We start from the raw sequence: 19,762 nt of genomic DNA, 5'->3' as shown, positions 1-19,762 counted from the left end.
GCAATTCCAAACTAAAGCACTACCAAACAGTTGCCGGCCGGGGTGGCCGAGCGGTTCTAGGCGCTTTAGTATGGAACCCCGCGACCGCTACCGTCGCAGGTTCGAATCCTGCCTCGGGCATGGATGTGTGTGATGTCCTTAGGTTAGTTAGGTTTAATTAGTTGTAAGTTATAGGGGACTGATGACCTCAGATGTTAAGTCCCATAGTGCTCAGAGCCATTTGAACTATTTGAACCAAACAGTTATTCGCCCTGAAGCCCTACATGCCTCAGAATGCTTGAATATGAACAGGAAAGGCTTGACAGATAAACTAGAGACTGAGGAGAAGAAGGTCCTGAGAAAAATTCTGGGATCGGTCACAACAGATGGTAAGTACAGAAGACAATAAAACCAGGAGCTATACAATCAAACCGAGAAAATCACAGATGTAGCCAGAAAGAGACGTCTCGCTTTCTACGGACATATCACAAGGAAGGACCAAACAAGACCAACCAACCCACTTCTCAACTACTGGAAGAGCAGCAAGACCGTGACACCATGGCTGATAGAAGTCAAGAAAGACATACAGGGACTGAACATGACTGAACGTGACATTAGAAACCGAGCTCTCCTCAGAAGGATACTAAAAGAAAAGAGGTTTCAGGACAGGTCGCTTCGTAAAAAGACCGGCGCCCTTTGGACAAAGGAGAGAAAGGAGAAGCATAGCCGGAGAATGCGGCATTACTGGGCAATCATCGAGTCCCTCTCCAGGCTGAGAAGTTGAATATCGTGGTCCTCAGCTGGCCCATTCGAAAGAAGAAGAAGAAGTGGACACACCCGCTGCCTGCTAGCCAAGGCCGGCCCCTGGGCCGCAGTCATAGACCTCTTGGGTGGAAGCATCGATTACTACAGAATGCTGCTGTGACTCGCGTTCGCCACGTTACTGGAGATCCCATCCCACAGCTCCCCACACACGCCAGTTGAGGACAGAAGTGGCCACCCTGCAACACCAGTATCAGAGTAGCGGTCATAACATAACTCGGCCACTGCATTATCGTTAGATCGCCAATGCTGGTCACAAGAATTATCAGCCCGAAGTCGACTAACGTCATGTAGCTTCAGGTGATCCACAACTAGAGAGCCCTAGTTCAGGGCATCGTGAACAAGCCACGCATGTTTTGAACAACTGGTCAGACATGGGATTGTTGATATTTGATTATGCAGTTGTTTGAGCTTGGAAGCGACGGGAAAGAGTTGTACAGCAGAAGCAGAGAGACGATTGCGAACCTTTGTGGTGGATGGATGTAGGTAGGACAATCAATGAACTTAACAGCCATATCTCTCACGGTGAAACAAGGAAGGAGGGCGAAAGGCGGATTCTGATGGAGTAAAATTTGATGGAAGATCCGCTGTAATAGGCAGAGGAGAGGTGCTTGCAGCGTCTACGAACTGACGAGTAACGAGTTGTGTCTTGTACTGTTACCATCGGATTCTCTGTAATTCCTGCTCTACTCAGCATTTCGTTCTTAAACAAATAGCACTATATTTCGTTTTAAACTCGAAGTGTTTCAGTGAGATTATTATCCGCAAAGACAGTGTCCTCCTCCTGTTTACAAGTCTAGTTATTTAAAAAATAACACCACTAACGCAGATACCAGCAAAATCCACTGATTTTGAATTTCATTTATTCGAATCACTGAGTTCTGCTGCTTTGCACCTACCCAGATAATATCATGTATATTTTTATGATCTATTAATGCCGGCCGGTGTGGCCGTGCGATTCTAAGCGCTTCAGTTTGGAACCGCGTAACCGCTACGGTCGCAGGTTGGAATCCTGCCTCGGGCATGGATATGTGTGATGTCCTTAGGTTAGTTAGGTTTAAGTAGTTCTAAGTTCTAGGGGACTGATGACCTCAGTAGTTAAGTCACACAGTGCTCAGAGCCATTTGAACCATTTGATCTATTAACAATTAACGAATATAGGCACAGTGCACCGATACATCGCTAGTATTTGACATTAAATGATAATTAAACTATGGTGACATGAATGAAGATGTGGGTACGTTTGATTCCATTTTTTGATTTCTCCTACTACGAGATCGAATCAGAATTGTTAACAACAATGTCATGAACCACTTCTTCGGATATACTGTTTTCTAGAATTGCATGTTATTCACACACTAAAGTGCTATTGAAAATTAGTGAAGGGCATTATACACACTGTTCGGAAATTTCCGTCACAAACTTCTAGGTCTTGTGTAGGAGAGTGGGTATATAAGATTTTGCATAAGAACTCATGTCTACCGTTTCGGTTCTACGACGGTTTCAATTCAGATGTGTAACGCGTCAACGTCTGCTGAGGGAAGTACTTACACTATGCTGTTTTTTTGTTGTTGTTGCAATAATGTAAATACGTAACGTTTAAGTCTTAATACAACACAAATATGCTTAACAGATAAATGGATGTTTCGTAATGTTTACTTTCGAACTGTTACCTAATAACTGTACTGTGTCACGCCTAATTCTATTCCTCAAGCAGAAGTGTATGAGTTAAGCATCTGAAATCAAACCATCGTACAATGGAAACGGCACGTTTTTGGACATGGGTTCCTAATCAAAATATATTGTACTCACTCCCCTCTACAAGCCCTAGAAGTTCGTAACGGAAATTTACGATCACCCTGTAGGTGATATTTTTGTGGAATTTCCAACTTCTAGTAAGAGTACTATCAGGACGTCCCACTGTCAATAGTAGCCTCACCTTACAGGAAACGAGTAGGTTAGATTTTTAAAGTTAAACAGAACGTCGATTTTTCCCTTAATTTTTCTGTTCGGCCGAATTATTTCTGACCTCAAACACTAAAGCATGTCTCTACCTTGCAGCATGAAAGCGTACAGACACGCAAGTGAGGCGAAAGGCTGACAAAAGATAGACTCTTTTTCGAGAAGCGTCAGTATACAGAAATATTCTATTACGGTATTAATTTTAATTTTATATTCGACTCCTGTGTATTCTACATTTTCGAAATAACTTTATCAATCACGTTAGACATCTTACGCTATAATACGTCTCGCCCGAAGGCAGATAGCAATGACAAAAAAGTAGACAAAGAAGAGGACTACCACGATACAATTGTATGAAACGTACTGTGACACAAGAAACTACCAGGTAATGATTACAGGGCATATATTGCTTCACAAATGCAATCTGATAACACACGTTTACCGTTAATGAAACTCGACGAGATAAAACAATTGATTTATATCCCTTATCTTCTCTACCGCGAAGAGCGAAGGATAATGTGTTCCCCGTAACATGAAAATCTCAGATATTTCATAAACTCTGCAAGATTCCGAAACCATGTGTCCCGTGACTCAAACTACACAAAAGGCAGAGAATTTTGTAATATACATAAAAACACTAAATCATTTATACCTTTTGCAAGAGGAAAAACACATTTTCGAAAGGAATTATCATTCGTGAAATGAAAACTAGAATAAATACAACTGTGATTAATGTTTGCAGAGGAAAACAAACAAAGATATCGCTCCAAAGTGTAACATATGGTTATGAGTCTGAAATCTGCAGCAAAGTTGACTTTCAGCTCTATTTTGTGATACGTAGCAAGTTACGGGAAGATCGGCTACACCTGATGACAACTTTTGTCGTCACGTACAGGATATTTCCAGTTATACGAGGCCTATTCGGAAATTAAGGTCCGATCGGTCACAAAATGGAAACCAGCATGTTTTATTTACAACAGTTAGCTACATCTTCCAGCTACTTCTCTACATACTCGCCGCTCCGAATTAGATATTTGTCGTGCCATTGTACCAACTTTCCAATACCCTCGTCATCGAAGCAAGCCACCTGTGTTCCTGCCAATTCTCTGCGCTGGTCTACAGCTCGTAGTCTGTGCCGGAACGTTGTCTTCATAACTAACGGTTCATGTGACCAATGATGAAACTCAGGGAGAATCAATTACGAACACCCCCCATCGAAAACGCTGCAGGAGCATCTCCATTGCCCCTACAATTCCGGCCGAGAATTGTCATGAAGAAGGAAACGCATGACTGCTATGTGATGTGGGCTGCATGACATCAGGCGACTCACACCAGGCCTTCATACTATTCTTTTAAGCATATTTACGTACTCACTGTGCGCTCAGAACTGACAAGAGCGACATGGCTCGATCGACAGGCATACTAGAGACACTGCCCAACACATCTGTGCAAAGCTTCATCGGATTTTCACTGTGATTTCCATTTTGCACCCCATCGAACTTTGCTTTCCGAATACCCTCGTATTTTTCGAAACGTTTCGCTCAAAGCACTGAAAATATGTCACAATACATTGCTACCAACTAAAGAGGCGCAATAGCAAAGGCTACATACATCTTTGGAGATGCAGTGTTCAAATCTTTATCTAACAGAAATGAAATCTTCCTACCGCTAAACCACTCCAGACGAATGTAATGCTTATTCCCTTGAATGAGCCTCATGCTTGTACAGTTTAATCGGTCCATTGTTGTCATACCGCAAAATTTTAGAAATGTCAGCATTCTCTGCTTGTACTGTTGTTATATTCATTTATTTACAATCGCGATTTCGGTAAGTAATAGCTCTCAAGTAATAGAACACTTCGAAGTGCATCAATGCAACTGCATTATTGTTACGAGGATATCATCTTCGTGTCAACGGTATTTACATCTTCCATATATGCATTGACATCACAGTCGTTATTACTTGAAAACGTCACAAAAATCCTAATAGTAAACACATAGAATAAAACTCCAGGTAAAACGCATTGCAACTTCTAAAATATTACAGAACTGTGAAGGCCATTAAACACATAATATTAACGCTAAATGACGATCTTCATTCCTTCGGACTGTCAGCTTTAGTATATTGCAAGACAAGTTTTGCAGTTCACTCCAAAAACACAGTTCTGTCATTATCTTGTGGAGGTACAAAAAAGTAAATTAATAGTTACTTGGAGAACTATCATCATTACCATCATTTCGCTACCAGACCAAGGGCACCGAACATTGCATTGATTCCTGTCAGCTGCTCTTTAGCACCAGTCATCTCTTATACATGTCTCAGATTTCTCGGATGTCACTCCATTTCTTCTTTGCCTTCCATGTGGTCTACGACTATGTTGCAAGAGAAGGAATACCTTCAAAGGGAGGAATCATGGGATTTCAGCTCGATGACACGTGCCGCCCATCTAAGACGTTTACTCTCATTAGGACCACATTATTTCGTTCTTTATACACTGATGCTGCCTCGTGAGTCAGTAACATGGCTAACGGAGGTGGCTTGCGTGCCTCAACAACACAGATAGCCGCAACCGCAACGGAGGGGTACCTCTGGAGAAGCAAGACAAACGGGTGTTTCCTGAGGAGGGGCAGCAGCATTTTCAGTAGTTGCAGGAGCAACAGTTTCTCCTTGCAACACCAGCCAACATGCTGTGCTGGTACAACGAACGGCTGAAATTAAGGGGAAACTACAGGCAGTACTTTTCTCGAGGACATACAGCTCCCGGCGCTGTGGTCGAGCGGTTCTAGGTGCTTCAGTCCGGCACAAAGCGGCTGCTACGGTCGCAGGTTCGAATCCTGCCTCGGGCATGGATGTGTGTGATGTCCTTAGGTTAATCAGGTTTAAGTAGTTCTAAGTCTAGGGGACTTATGACCTCAGATGTTAAGTCCCATAGTGTTTAGAGCCATTTGAACCATTTTTGACGTGCAGCTCCATTGTGTGGTTAAGTGATTATGGCATCCTATTGTGTAAAATGTTTGGAAGTAAAATAGTCCCCGCATTCGAATCTAGAGACGGAGACTACTCAGAATGATTACGGCCATCGAGAAAAATTGAACAGGCGTTCTACGGATCAGAGAGTGGAACGTTAGATCCCTTAATTTCGTAAGTAGATTTGAAAACCTAAAAATAGAAATGAATAGGTTGAAGTTAGATATAGTGGGGAATAGTGATATTCGGTGGCAGGATGAACAGGACTTTTGGTCAGGTGTGTACATGATTATAAATACAAAATCAAACAGAGGCAAACAAGAACAGATTCTAATAATGAATAATAAAACAGGAATGCACGCAAACAGGAATAGCCGCAACCGCAACGGAGGGGTACCTCTGGAGAAGCAAGACAAACGGGTGTTTCCTGAGGAGGGGCAGCAGCATTTTCAGTAGTTGCAGGAGCAACAGTTTCTCCTTGCAACACCAGCAAACATGCTGTGCTGGTACAACGAACGGCTGAAATCAAGGGGAAACTACAGGATAGTGAACATATCTTCGTAGCCCAGATAGAGGCAAAGCCAACACTAACAAAAGTAGTACAAGTTTACATCCCACTAGCTCCGTAGATGATGAAGACACTGAAAGGATGTATGCTGAGGCAAGAGAAATTCTTCAGATAGTAAAGGAAGACAAAAACTCAGTTGTGATGAATGATAGTAATTCGGTAGTAATTAGAGGAAGAAAAGTAAAAACAGTAGGAGAATATGTAAGACAGGAGAAACTTCAAAAAGAATAGAATAAACTCATTTCTAAAGAAAGTAGATTCTGGTTGTTGTTGTTGTTGTTGTGGTCTTCAGTCCTGAGACTGGTTTGATGCAGCTCTCTGTGCTACCCTATCCTGTGCAAGCTTCTTCATCTCCCAGTACTTACTGCAACCTACATCCTTCTGAGTCTGAGTGTATTCATCTCTTGGTTTCGCTCTACGATTTTTACCCTCCACGCTGCCCTCCAATGCTAAATTTGTGATCCCTTGATGCCTCAGAACATGTCCTACCAACCGGTTCCTTCTTCTTGTCAACTTGTGCCACAAACTCCTCTTCTCCCCAATTCTATTCAATACCTCCTCATTAGTTATGTGACCTACCCATCTAATCTTCAGCTTTCTTCTGTAGCACCACATTTCGAAAGCTTCTATTCTCTTCTTGTCCAACCTATTTATCGTCCATGTTTCACTTCCATACATGGCTACACTCCATACAAATACTATAAGAAACGACTTCCTGACACTTAAATCTATACTCGATGTTAACCAATTTCTCTCCTTCAGAAACGCTTTCCTTTCCATTGCCAGTCTACATTTTATATCTTCTCTACTTCGACCATCATCAGTTATTTTGCTCCCCAAATAGCAAAACTCCTTTACTACTTTAAGTGTCTCATTTCCTAATCTAATTCCCTCAGCATCACCCGACTTAATTCGACTACATTCCATTATCCTCGTTTTGCTTTTGTTGATGTTTACCTTTTATCCACCTTTCAAGACAGTGTCAATTCCATTCAACTGCTCTTCCAAGTCCTTTGCTGTCTCTGACAGAATTGCAATGCCATCGGCGAACCTCAAAGTTTTTATTTCTTCTCCATGGATTTTAATACCTACTCCGAATTTTTCTTTTGTTTTCTTTACTGCTTGCTCAATACACAGATTGCATAACATCGGAGAGAGGCTGCAACCCTGTCTCACTCCCTTCCCAACCACTGCTTCCCTTACGTGCCATTCGACTCTTATATTTGCCATCTGGTTTCTGTACAAATTGTAAATAGCCTTTCGCTCCCTGTATTTTACCCCTGACACCTTTAGATTTTGAAAGAGGGTGTTCCACTCAACATTGTCAAAAGCTTTCTCTAAGTCTACAAATGCTAGAAACGTAGGTTTGCCTTTCCTTAATCTTTCTTCTAAGATAAGTCGTAAGGTCAGTATTGCCTCAAGTGTTCCAATATTTCTACGGAATCCAAACTGATCTTCCCCGAGGTAGGCTTCTACCAGTTTTTCCATTCGTCTGTAAAGAATTCGTGTTAGCATTTTGCAGCTGCGACTTATTAAACTGATTGTTCGGTAATTTTCATATCTGTCAACAACTGCTTTTTTTTTGATTGGAATTATTATATTCTTCTTGAAGTCTCAGAGTATTTCGCCTGTCTCATACATCTTGCTCACCAGATGGTTGAGTTTTGTCAGGACTGGCTCTCCCAAGGCCGTCAGTAGTTCTAATGGAATGTTGCCTACTCCCGGAGCATTGTTTCGACTCAGGTCTTTCAGTGCTCTGTCAAACTCTTCACGCAGTATCATATTTCCCATTTCATCTTCATCTACATTCTCTTCCATTTCCAAAATATTTTCCTCAAATACATCGGCCTTGTATAGACCGTTTATATACTCCTTCCACCTTTCTGCTTTCCCTTCTTTGCTTAGGACTGGGTTTCCATCTGAGCTCTTGATATTTATACAAGTGGTTCTCTTTTCTCCAAAGATCTCTTTACTTTTCCTGTAGGCGGTGTGTATCTTACCCCTAGTGAGATAAGCCTCTACATCCTTACTTTTGTCCTCTATCCATAGCTGCTCAGCCATTTTGCACTTCCTGTCGATCTCATTTTTGAGACGTTTGTATTCCTTTTTGCCCGCTTCATTTACTGCATTTTTATATTTTCTTGTTTCATCAATTAAATTCAATATTTCTTCTGTTACCCAAGGATTTCTACTAGCCCTCGTCTTTTTACCTACTTGATCCTCTGCTGCCTTCACTGTTTCATCCCTCAGAGCTACCCATTCTTCTTCTACTGTATTTCTTTCCCCCATTCCTGCCATTTGTTCCCTTACGCTCTTCCTGAAACTCTGTACAACCTAGCTGGTTTAGTCAGTTTATCCAGGTCCCATCTGCTTAAATTCCCACCTTTTTGCAGTTTCTTCAGTTTTAATCTACACTTCATGACCAATAGATTGTGGTCAGAGTCCACATCTGCCCCTGGAAATGTCTTACAATTTAAAACCTGGTTTCTAAATCTCTGTATTACCATTATATAATCTAGCTGATACCTTCTAGTATCTCTAGGATTCTTCCATGTATACAACCTTCTTTCATGATTCTTGAACCAAGTGTTAGTTATGATTAAGTTATGCTCTGTGCAGAGTTCTACCAGACGGCTTCCTCTTTCATTTCTTACCCCCAATCCATATTCACCTACTATGTTTCCTTCTCTCCCTTTTCCTACACTCGAATTCCAGTCACCCATGACTATTAAATTTTCGTCTCCTTTCACTACCTGAATAATTTCTGTTATCTCATCATACATTTCATCAATTTCTTCATCATCTGCGGAGCTAGTTGGCATATAAACTTGTACTACTGTAGTAGGCATGGCCTTCGTGTCTATCTTGTCCACAATAATGCGTTCACTATGCTATTTGTTGTAGTTTACCAACACTCCTATTTTTTTTATTGATTATTAAACCTACTCCTGCATTACCCCTATTTGATTTTGTATTTATAACCCTTTATTCACCTGACCAGAAATCTTGTTCCTCCTGCCTCCAAACTTCACTAATTCCCACTATATCTAACTTTAACCTATCCATTTCCCTTTTTAAATTTTCTTACCTACCTGCCTGATTAAGCGATCTGACGTTCCACGCTCCGATCCGTAGAACTCCAGTTTTCTTTCTCTTAATAACGACGTTCTCTTGAGGAGTCCCCGCCCGGAGATCCGAATGGGGGACTATTTTAGCTCCGGAATATTTTACCCAAGAGGATGCCATCATCATTTAACCATACAGTAAAGCTGCATGCCCTCGGGAAAAATTGCGGCTGTAGTTTCCCCTTGCTTTCAGCCGTTCGCAGTAGCAGCACAGCAAGGCCGTTTTGGTTAGTGTTACAAGGCCAGATCAGTCAATCATCCAGACTGCTGCGCCTGCAACTACTGAAAAGGCTGCTAGGATAGATTAGCGTGGAGAGCTGCATCAAAGCAGTCTTCGGGCAGCTACTACATCATACACTGGTAAGTCAAAACATTATGACCACGTACTTAAGGACGTGTTGGTCCGCCTTTGGAAAGCAATGTAAAAGCGATTTTCCGTGGCAAGGGTTCAACAAGTAGCTGATTGGCCTTCGGTAGTACATAGCAACACGCGAGGCAATACACACCCTACGACTGATACTGTGGGTTAAAGAATGGCAAACCTACTTCATAGCTTTTGTAGAGTTAGTGACAGCTTTTGACAATGTCGAGCTGAACACACTCTTTGAAAATTGGAAGACAGAATGGGTAAAATATAGCGAGCGAAAGATTGTATACAACTTGTACAGAAACCAGTCAGTTATTATAAGAGTCGAAGGACCTGACACTGAAGCAGCGGTTGATAGGGGAGTGAGACAAGCATGTAAACTATCTCCGAAGTTATACATCGTGTACACTGAGCAAGCAGTAAAGGAAGATAAAGAAAAATCTGGAAAGGAATTAAAGTTCAGAAAGAAGAAGTAAAATTTTGGTGGGTGGCCAGTGACATTGTAATTCTGTCAGAGACAGCAAAGGACTTGGAAGTGCAGTTCAACGGAATGGGAAATGTTTCGAACGAAAGATATAGAATGAATATTAGCAAAAGCAAAACATGGATGATTGAATGTAGTCGAATAAAATCAGGCGATGCTGAGGGAATTAGATTAGGAAATGAGACACTGAAAGTAGTAGATTAGTTTTAGTACTTCGGCTGTAAAATAACTGATGATGGCCGAAGGACAGAGGATAGAAAATGTAGATTGGCTGTAAGAAGGAAAGCGTTTCTCAAGAAGAGAAATTTGCTAGCTTCGAATATATGTTTAAGCGTTAGAAGTTTTTTCTGTAGGCATTTGTATGGAATGTAGCGTTAGATGGAAGTGAAACACGGACTATAAGCGGTTCCGAACAGAAGAATGCTGAAGATTCGATGGGTGGATCGTATAACTAATAAGGAGGCACTAAACCGAATCGGGGAGGAAAATTGTTGGCATAAGTTGACCAAAAGAATGGATCTGCTGATAGGATACATCGTGAGGCGTCAAGGAATCATTAGATCGTCAGTTAGGTGACATATGTGTTTGTGTTTGTGTGTGTGTATGTGTGTTGTGTGTGCGTGTGTGTGGGGGGGGGGAAGGGGGGGGGGATGTTGAGACTTGCGGAGGCAGACCAAGACGAGTGCAATAAGCAGGTTCAAATGGATGTGGGTCGCAGTAGCTATTCTGAGATGAGACTTGCACAGGATATATTAGCGTGGAGAGCTGCATCAGAGCAGTCTTCGGACAGCTGCTACAACATCCTACACTGGTAAGTCAAAACATTATGACCACGTGCTAAAGGGCGTGTTGGTCCGCCTTTGGAAAGCAATGTAAAAGCGATTTTCCGTGGCAAGGGTTCAACAAGTAGCTGATAGGCATTCGGTGGTACATAGCACCAGATGTCGACGAACATATAACGCAATTCACATAATTTACGGACCAGTGGTTTCAGTGAGCGGAACTGGTGCCCAGTAGTGTCTCAGATCTGTTACATCGGGTTCAGATCAGCAAACCCCAGTCTAGTGACCAACAGCTAACGTGAGTTAACTATTATGCTCTTTAAAACACTGTAGGATGTTTCTCGCCCCGTCATGGAGACATTTATCTTGTTCGAAGATGCCACTGCCGCCCCAGGTAAACATCAGACATGAAGGGTATGTAGGTGATCCGAAACAATCCTCGCGGAGTCCAAAACTATCATGGTGTCTTGCATTACTACAACAAAGACCGTGAAAAGCCAGGCGAATGTCCACTATAGCTTCATAGCGCCCCCACCATCCTGCGTCCAATGCACAGTGTATGTTTCGAGCAACCGTTCAGTTGGATAACGGTGTATAAGAGCACGATGATCGACTTTGCGTAACAAGAAACGGATTCATTCAATCAGGTGACACGTTTCTAACGATACACGGTTCAATCTCAATGATCCATTGCCCACAGTAGTCGTTATGGGCAATGTCGTTCGTTCAACATGGAGAAACGTAGACGTCGTCTTCTGCGGAGCCCGGTGTTCAGCAATAGGCGCTGAACGGCGTGATCCAGGACAACTGTGTCTGCACCAGCACCGTATTCTGTCGTCAGATGTGCCACCGTTCGGCACCTATCCTACTTTACAGAACGGGGAAGCTTTCGACCTACACTTTCTGTGATGAGGTGTGGACGTCCGACACCTTGTCGCTTACTCGTGGTTTCAACGTCCTTCAACCACTTTCTTCACATGATTACGACAGAAGCACAAAAACAGCTGACAGATTCGCCGTTTCCGAGGTGCTCGTTTAAAGTTCCGGGCCCTAACACGCTTACACTACCTGATCAAAAGTGAGCGAACGCCTATTGGTGTGCATTAATGTCGGCTGTTTCCAGCCTTAGAGGTTATAAACGCTTGAAACCTGCTTGGGACACGAGGTGTCTGAATTTCTGTGGAGGGATGTCAGCCCATTCTTCCTCAAGAGCCGAAACCAGACAAAGTAGTGATGTTGGACTTTGGAGTCGGGAGCCGAGTCGACGTGCTGACTCAGTCCAAAGGCCCTCCATTGGTTTCACACCGAGACTCTGGGCAGGCCAATCCACTGCAGGAACGTTGCTGTCCACAAACCATTGTCTCATCGATTCTGCTTTATGACAAAGTGCAATGAAACAATCATGCCCTCAAACTGTTTCTCTGCTGTATGCAGTGCACTATGGCGTAAGATGTGTTTCATATTCTTTCACATTTTGCGTTTTCTTAAGTGCAGTAGGATAACGACATTGTAATCTCACCCACACTGTAACGTCACCTACTTCACTGTTCGTACTACACATGGTGGCAAGTAATGTTCTCCAGCCTTCCACCAGACTGCTACAGGGTACAGCGTGATTAATCACTCCAAATAATTCGTTTACGCTCGCCCAGTGCCCAGTGCATTCGCTCTTCACTCCACCTCAAGGGCCGCTTCACACTGACTACATAAATGCGTGGCTTTTGAAGAGTTCCTCGTCCATTGTACTCCATTCTTTGTTTCTCCATACGCTCAGTCACTGTGCTACCGGGACTGCTGGTAGCATTAGTAGTAATTTCTTACGCTGATTTCACGCGTGTTTTATAGCCAACGTCTGAAATTCTCGATGGTCTCTATCCACCGATACATCTCAGTGTGTGGATTTTCATTCACTTTTCCACTTCACAATCAGATACCCAACGGTCGACTTGGGTAGCTTTAGAAAGGCTGAAATGTCGCTCGTGGATTTAATACTAAGGTGACATCCAATGCCTAATTCGCGTTCGAAGTCAGTATTGAGATCTTTTAACCTACCAGTTCTGCTGTTACTGTTTCTCTACTGACAACACAGTACTCTTCGCTTTCTTTTACACTGGCGAGTGTGCATATCTTGAATCTAGTGGTATTCTGCATTACGTAGGATACCCTGCATCAAAAAGTGTACTGCGCAAGCCACTGTACATTACACGGCTAAAGGTACATGGTACCAGTGTAATCCACTTCTTTAGTACTCCATTCGCGTATCAAGCAGTGGAAAACTGACTGTCTCAGTACATTTCTAAAGGCCGTAATGTCGCTTATTTCATTCTCACTATCCTTAGGCAACATACACGTTAGTAGCAACATAATGGCCGCACAATCTTCTTTAGATATTTCTCTAAATTTACTCTATAGGGGTATGCTAATTATTTGCATATCCCAGCAAATGCCAATTGACGTTTGTGACATGCCACCTACACGGTGTTGCTGTATTTACGGGCAGCAATGTATTCCCCATTCTATGAGTGACTGAAGTACTATTTACGGTCATTTGTTTTCCCCCATCTCCACACTCAGATAAAACAGGAAGCTACTTTCCATATGATATGCGTCACCGCGATTACTGGTTTCGTTCTGATATGTAAGCTCTCAGCTTTGGAACCATGGCTCTTAGGCGAGAATCGAGGTTCTATTCTTTGTCTGTCCGTGCTGATGTATATTACTCACATGCGGTGAATCTCGGAATGGTTCGCATAACAAGGCCACCGGCGATGCACTTGTTCATCCTTGTCAAGCTGACCTGAACGTAGGCAAGCCTAAAGCTATGACCTCCTTGCTTTTAAATCGTCTGTAGTTCTGACTGCTTTATAAAGTTCCAGATTTGCATCTTGATTGGTGCAGTGTCCCTCTGCCCCACGACACATTCAGTGATTTAACAACGGTACAATCCAACAGACCTATCTATTCCTAACGAATGATGTAACATCATACGACTTATCTGTAAGCGATAGTCATTTGGACACCCGCCACTTATCAGCCACAGCCTCAACAGGCACTTGTGACTCTTTTATCATCTGCATTTATTGTTGCTTCCCACAGCGTGCAGTGTTAGATAAACCATGTCAATCGAGTAAAGGTACGAGAGAGGTAGTCCTGACGTTGCGCTTAGTAATGGAAGCAAAGTGAGGAAAAATCAAGACGTGCTCATAGGATTTATCGACCTAGAAAAAACGTTCGGCAGCGTTAAACGGTACTAGATGTTCGAATTCTGAGAAAAATAAGAGTATATTATACGGAAAGTCGGGTAATGTTCAGTACGTACAAGAAACAAGAGCAGACAGTAAGAATGGAAGAAAATGAACGAAGTGCACGGATTAAAAATGGTGTACGACAGGGTTGCAGTCTCTCGTCCTTATTGTTCAATCTATGCATAAAGGAAGCAATGATGGAAATAAAAGAAAACTTCAAGAGTGGGGTTCAAATTCAGGGTGAAAGCAATTCAATGTTAAGATTCGCTGATGATATTGTTATCCTCAGTGAGAGTGAAGAAGAATTACAGGATCTGCTGAATGGAATTAACAATATAATGAGCACATAATACGGACTGAGAGTAAGCGGAAGAAAGAGGAAAGTAACCAGCAGTAGCAGAAACGAGAGTAGTAAAGGCATTAAAAGCAGACTACCACAAACGAAGAGGGCATTTCTGGCCAAAGCAAGTGTTCTAGTATCAAACATAGGCCTTAATGTGAGGAAGAATTTTCAAAAAATTTACGTTTGGTGCGCAGTATTGTACAGGGCGAACATAAATAAAACCTAAAAACTTCAACAACAGATTCCAGAATGGAAATGGAGCAAAAAAATGTACTATGACCTTGTGTCCTGAAATGCATCGTTGCCGCGGAAAATGGCTATGACGAATGAAAGTTCCTCTGACCTCGCGCCGTATGTATGTTGCAGGCTGTCTGATTGACGCAGCGTGCTACAAGCAGCAGGATAGTCCCGTATTCATACTTGGAACAAGCCGAGATGGTGTTTGTGTACGTCCAAGCATATGGAAACGATCGAGAGGAAGCACGGCTACACCAAAACAAGTACCCTCACAGACACCACCCACATCACGCAACACTTCAAGCCCTTCCTGGGCGTTTGTGTGATCATGGGTCCTTTCACGCAGACGATCGTGCAGGAAGGCGTCGAACTGTGCGTACACTAGATTTGAAGGACCGGGTTCTACAGGATACTGAGACAAACCCTAGTACAAGCTCCAGGCAAGTGGCCCGCCGACATAGCGAAAGCCAAAGTACGATTATGTGTATCCTGCATGGCAACCGATACTATCCCCATCACTTAAGTGCCATGAAGGCCATTTTGAACATGTTTTGTGACGTGGATGCGATGCAGCTCTGTACCTGTGTTCCGAGACGATTTGTTGTCGTTGCACGCCCACCGTCCATTTCCAGACGCAAGTTCATAGCAGATTTTCTCCTCCATTTCGTTTCAGGGACCAGTCCCTGCAGTTTGTTCGTTTTATTGATGTTTACCATGTATGGTAGTGAATCATGGGCAATGGGAAAACCAGAACAGAAGAGAATGTGGTGCTACAGAAGAAAATTGAAAGTTAGGTGGACTGGTAAACTAAGGAATGTGGACGCCCTCCGTGGAATCGACGGAGAAAGGAACATAAGGAAAAAACTCACTAGAAAAAGGAACTTTATGATAGGACATGTGTTAAGACGTCAGGGAATAACCTCCATATACTAGAAGCGGCCGTAGAGGTTAAAAACTATAGGGAAAGACGTATAAAAAAATCCAACGTGTTCAATTTCGTACTCCCGATTATTTAAGGAATAGGTGTTTACTGGTATATGTATAATGCATAATCACTTCTACAATGACTGTTCTGCCTAATATTTACCATGAGTAAAGTTAGATATGGTTTCATATTGAAGATCTTCGCTGTAAAAGTGGTAAGGGATAGTCGATGAGAAACAGAGTTACTGCATGTAAAAAATGGTAAGTGATGTGCCTTTTCATAGTAGTTGATGGTTCCACAATAAATCGAGAGACTGAGGTTCTATCTCTCTCTCTCTCATTTCAGTTTCTCGCTAACGTCAACTTCGTCACGATGTCTGCACATAAACAGAGGTAACTGAACAAAACATGTATCTCGGTAATCGACGACGTTCGTACCAGAAAATGGTTCCCAGGGAAGATTTGTACCAATCTGAGGACGCTGTGGACAACTAAGACTCGGGTAAAAATCTGACAGAAAATGCTCCTGAAAGGTTGCTGCTATTCAGATAAATGGTTCAAATGACTCTGAGTACTATGGGACTTAACATCTGAGGCCATCAGTCCCCTAGAACTTAGAACTACTTGAACCTAACTAACCTAAGGACATCACACACATCCATGCCCGAAGCAGGATTCGAACCTGCGACCGTAGCAGTCGCGCGGTTCCGGCCTGCAGCGTCTAGAACCGCGTGGCCACCGCTATTCAGATAAATGTGAATATTCATTTAAGAAAGTTAAGTTTTGTCCCTACCACAGTTTACGTGAATTTAGGGTGATAGAGTGGCGGTAGAAGTGTTAAGTGTCACCGTTAACATTTTTTTATACGCTGTAGTAAAGTTCTTGTTAAACTTAATTTTCTGTTGTGCTGAACCATGCTCGCTTTTTCACTTTTGTGACTGTTATACCTCATAATAGGTCGATATGGACTGGGGGGAACGAATGAAGGAGGAATCCGTCTGGTACAATTTTGCACAGAACATAATTTAATCATAGCTAACGCTTGGTTTAAGAATCATGCAAGAAAGCTGTATACGTGGAATAGACCTGGAGACACAGGAAGGTTTCAGATTGATTATATAGTGGTAAGACAGAGATTTCGGAAGAAAATTTTAAATTATAAGACGTTTCCTGGGGCAGATGTGGGCTCTGATCCTAGTTTATTCGTTATGAACTGTAGATTAAAAAAAATGGCTCTAAGCCCTATGAGATTTAACATCTGAGGTCATCAGTCCTCTAGACATAGAACTACTTAAATCTAATTAAATAAGGACATCACACACATCCATGCCCGAGGCAGGATTCGAACCTGCGACCGTAGCAGCAGCGCGGTTCCGGCCTGAAGCGCCTAGAAGCCACAAGCGGCCGGCCTGTAGATTAAAGCTGAAGAAACTGAAAAAAGATAGAAATTTAAGGAGATGGGACCTGGATAAACTGAAAGAACCAGAGGTTGCAGAGAATTTGAGAGGGAGTATTAGGGATCGATTGACAAGAATAAGGGAAAGGAATAGAGGAGAAGAATGGGTAGCTTTGAGAGATGAAATAGTGAAGGCAGCAGAGGATCATGTCGGTGAAGAGACGAGGGCTAGTAGAAATCCTTGGGTAAGACAAGAGATATTGAATTTAATTGATGAAAGGAGAAAATATAAAAACACAGTGAATGAAGCAGGTGAAAGGGAATACAAACGTCTGAAGAACGAGATTGACAAGAAGTGCAAAATGGCTAATCAAGAATGGCCAGAGATCAAGTTTAAGGATTTAGAAGCATACATCACTAGGTCAAAGATAGATGCCGCCTACAAGGAAATTTAAGAGGCCTTGGCGAAAAAGGAACCACCTGTATGAATATCAAGAGCTCAGATGGGAAATCAGTCCTAAGCAAAGAAGGGAAAACGAAAGGTGGAAGGAGTGTGTAGAGGGCCTATACAAGGGAGATGTACTAGCGGGCAATATTATGGAAATGGGAGAGGACGTAGATGAAGAGGAAATGGAAGATACGATACTGCGTGAAGAATTTGACAGAGCACTAAAAGATTTCTGTCGAAAAAGGGCTCTGGAGTAGACAACATTCCGTCTGAACTACTGACAGCCTTGGGAGAGCCAGATGTGGGCTCTGATCCTAGTTTATTCGTTATGAACTGTGGATTAAAAAAAAATGGCTCTAAGCCCTATGAGATTTAACATCTGAGGTCATCAGTCCTCTACACTTAGAACTACTTAAATCTAATTAACTTAAGGACATCACACACATCCATGCCCGAGGCAGGATTCGAACCTGCGACCGTAGCAGCAGCGCGGTTCCGGCCTGAAGCGCCTAGAATCGCTCGGCCACAAGCGGCCGGCCTGTAGATTAAAGCTGAAGAAACTGAAAAAACTCTTCCGTCTGGTGACGAAGATGTATGAGAGTGGCAACGTACCCTCAGACTTCAAGAAGAATATAATAATTCCAATTCCAAAGAAAGCAGGTGCTGACAGGTGTGAAAATTACCGAACTATCAGCTTAATAAGTCACGGTTGCAAAATACTAAAACGAATTCATTACAGAAGAATAGTAAAACTGGTAGAAGCTGTTCTTGGGGAAGATCAGTTTGTATTGCGGAGAAATATAGGAACACGTTAGGCAATACTGACCCTAGGGCTCCTCGTAGAAGATAGGTTAAGGAAAGGCAAACCTGCATTAACAGCGTTTGCAGACACAGAGAAAGCTTTTGATAACGTTGACTGGAATACTCTCTTTCAAATTCTAAAGGTGTCAGGGATAAAATACAGGGAGCGAGAAGCTATTTACAATTTGTACAGAAACCAGGCGATAGTTATACGAGTCGAGGGCCTTGAATGGAAAGCGGTGGTTGAGAAGAGAGTGTCCCGATGTTATTCAGTTTGTGCATTGAACAAGCAGTAAACGAAACAAAAGAAAAATTAGGAGTAGGAATTAAAAACTAGGGAGAAGAAATAAAAACTTTGAGGTTTGCCGATGGCATTTTAATTCTCTCACATACAACAAAGGACTTCGAAGAGCAGTTGAACGGAATGGACAGTGTCCTGAAAGGACGACATAACTTGAAGATCAACAAAAGCAAAACTATGATAATCGAAAGCAATCGAATTAAATGAGACTATGTTGAGGGAATTAGATAAGGAAATAAGACACGTAAAGCAGTAGATGAGTTTTGCTATTTCGGCAGCAACATGACTCACGATGGTCGAAGCAGAGAGGATTCAAAATACCGACTGGCAAGGGCAAGAAAAGCGTTTCTGAAAAAGAGAAATTTGTTGACATCGAATATGGATTTAAGTGTAAGGATGTCTTTCCTGAAAGTATTTGTATGGAGTGTAGCCGTGCATGGAAGTGAAACATGGACGATAAAAATTTTAGAGAAGAGAATAGAAGCTTTCGAAATGTGCTGCTGCAGAAGAATACTGAAGATTAGATGGGTAGATCACGTAACTAGGAGACACTGAATAGAATTGGGGTGAAAAGAAATTTGTGGCGCAACCTGACTAGAAGAAGAGATAGGTTGGTAGGACACATCCCAAGACATCAAGGGTTTACCAGTTCAGTACTAGAGGCGAAGCGTGCGGGGTGGCGGTTGGGGGGTAAAAATCGTAGAGGGAGACCAAGAGATAAATACAGCAAGCAGTTTCAGACGGATGTAGGTTGCATTAGTTACTCGGAGGTGAAGAAGCGTGCACAGTATAGAGCAGCATGGAGAGCTGCATCAAAGCAGTCCGCATACTGAAGACCACAACAGCAATAACATACTTCATTAATGCACAGATAGTTTAGGCCCATCTTATAGTATCAAAAACTGAAACAATCCAGAACTTTTATACCGGTAATTTTGGGAAGTTTCGCAGCAGGGTTTCGCTACTTCGCCCAGCAAGTAATTCAACGCTAACTCATGTCAAGTACACCCA

At 42.5% G+C, this 19,762-nt stretch overlaps 1 protein-coding gene across 1 annotated transcript in view; it reads right to left on the bottom strand.

Moving 5' to 3' along the window:
- The window catches only part of LOC126095146 (acetylcholinesterase-like), a 118,439-nt gene that overhangs the window by 97,640 nt on the left and 1,037 nt on the right, over positions 1-19,762 (bottom strand). The window lies entirely within an intron of this gene.

This window comes from Schistocerca cancellata, chromosome 8 (genome assembly GCF_023864275.1).
Source record: "Schistocerca cancellata isolate TAMUIC-IGC-003103 chromosome 8, iqSchCanc2.1, whole genome shotgun sequence".
Taxonomy (NCBI): Eukaryota; Metazoa; Arthropoda; class Insecta; order Orthoptera; family Acrididae; genus Schistocerca; species Schistocerca cancellata.
This window is presented reverse-complemented; position numbering and strand designations above follow the sequence as displayed.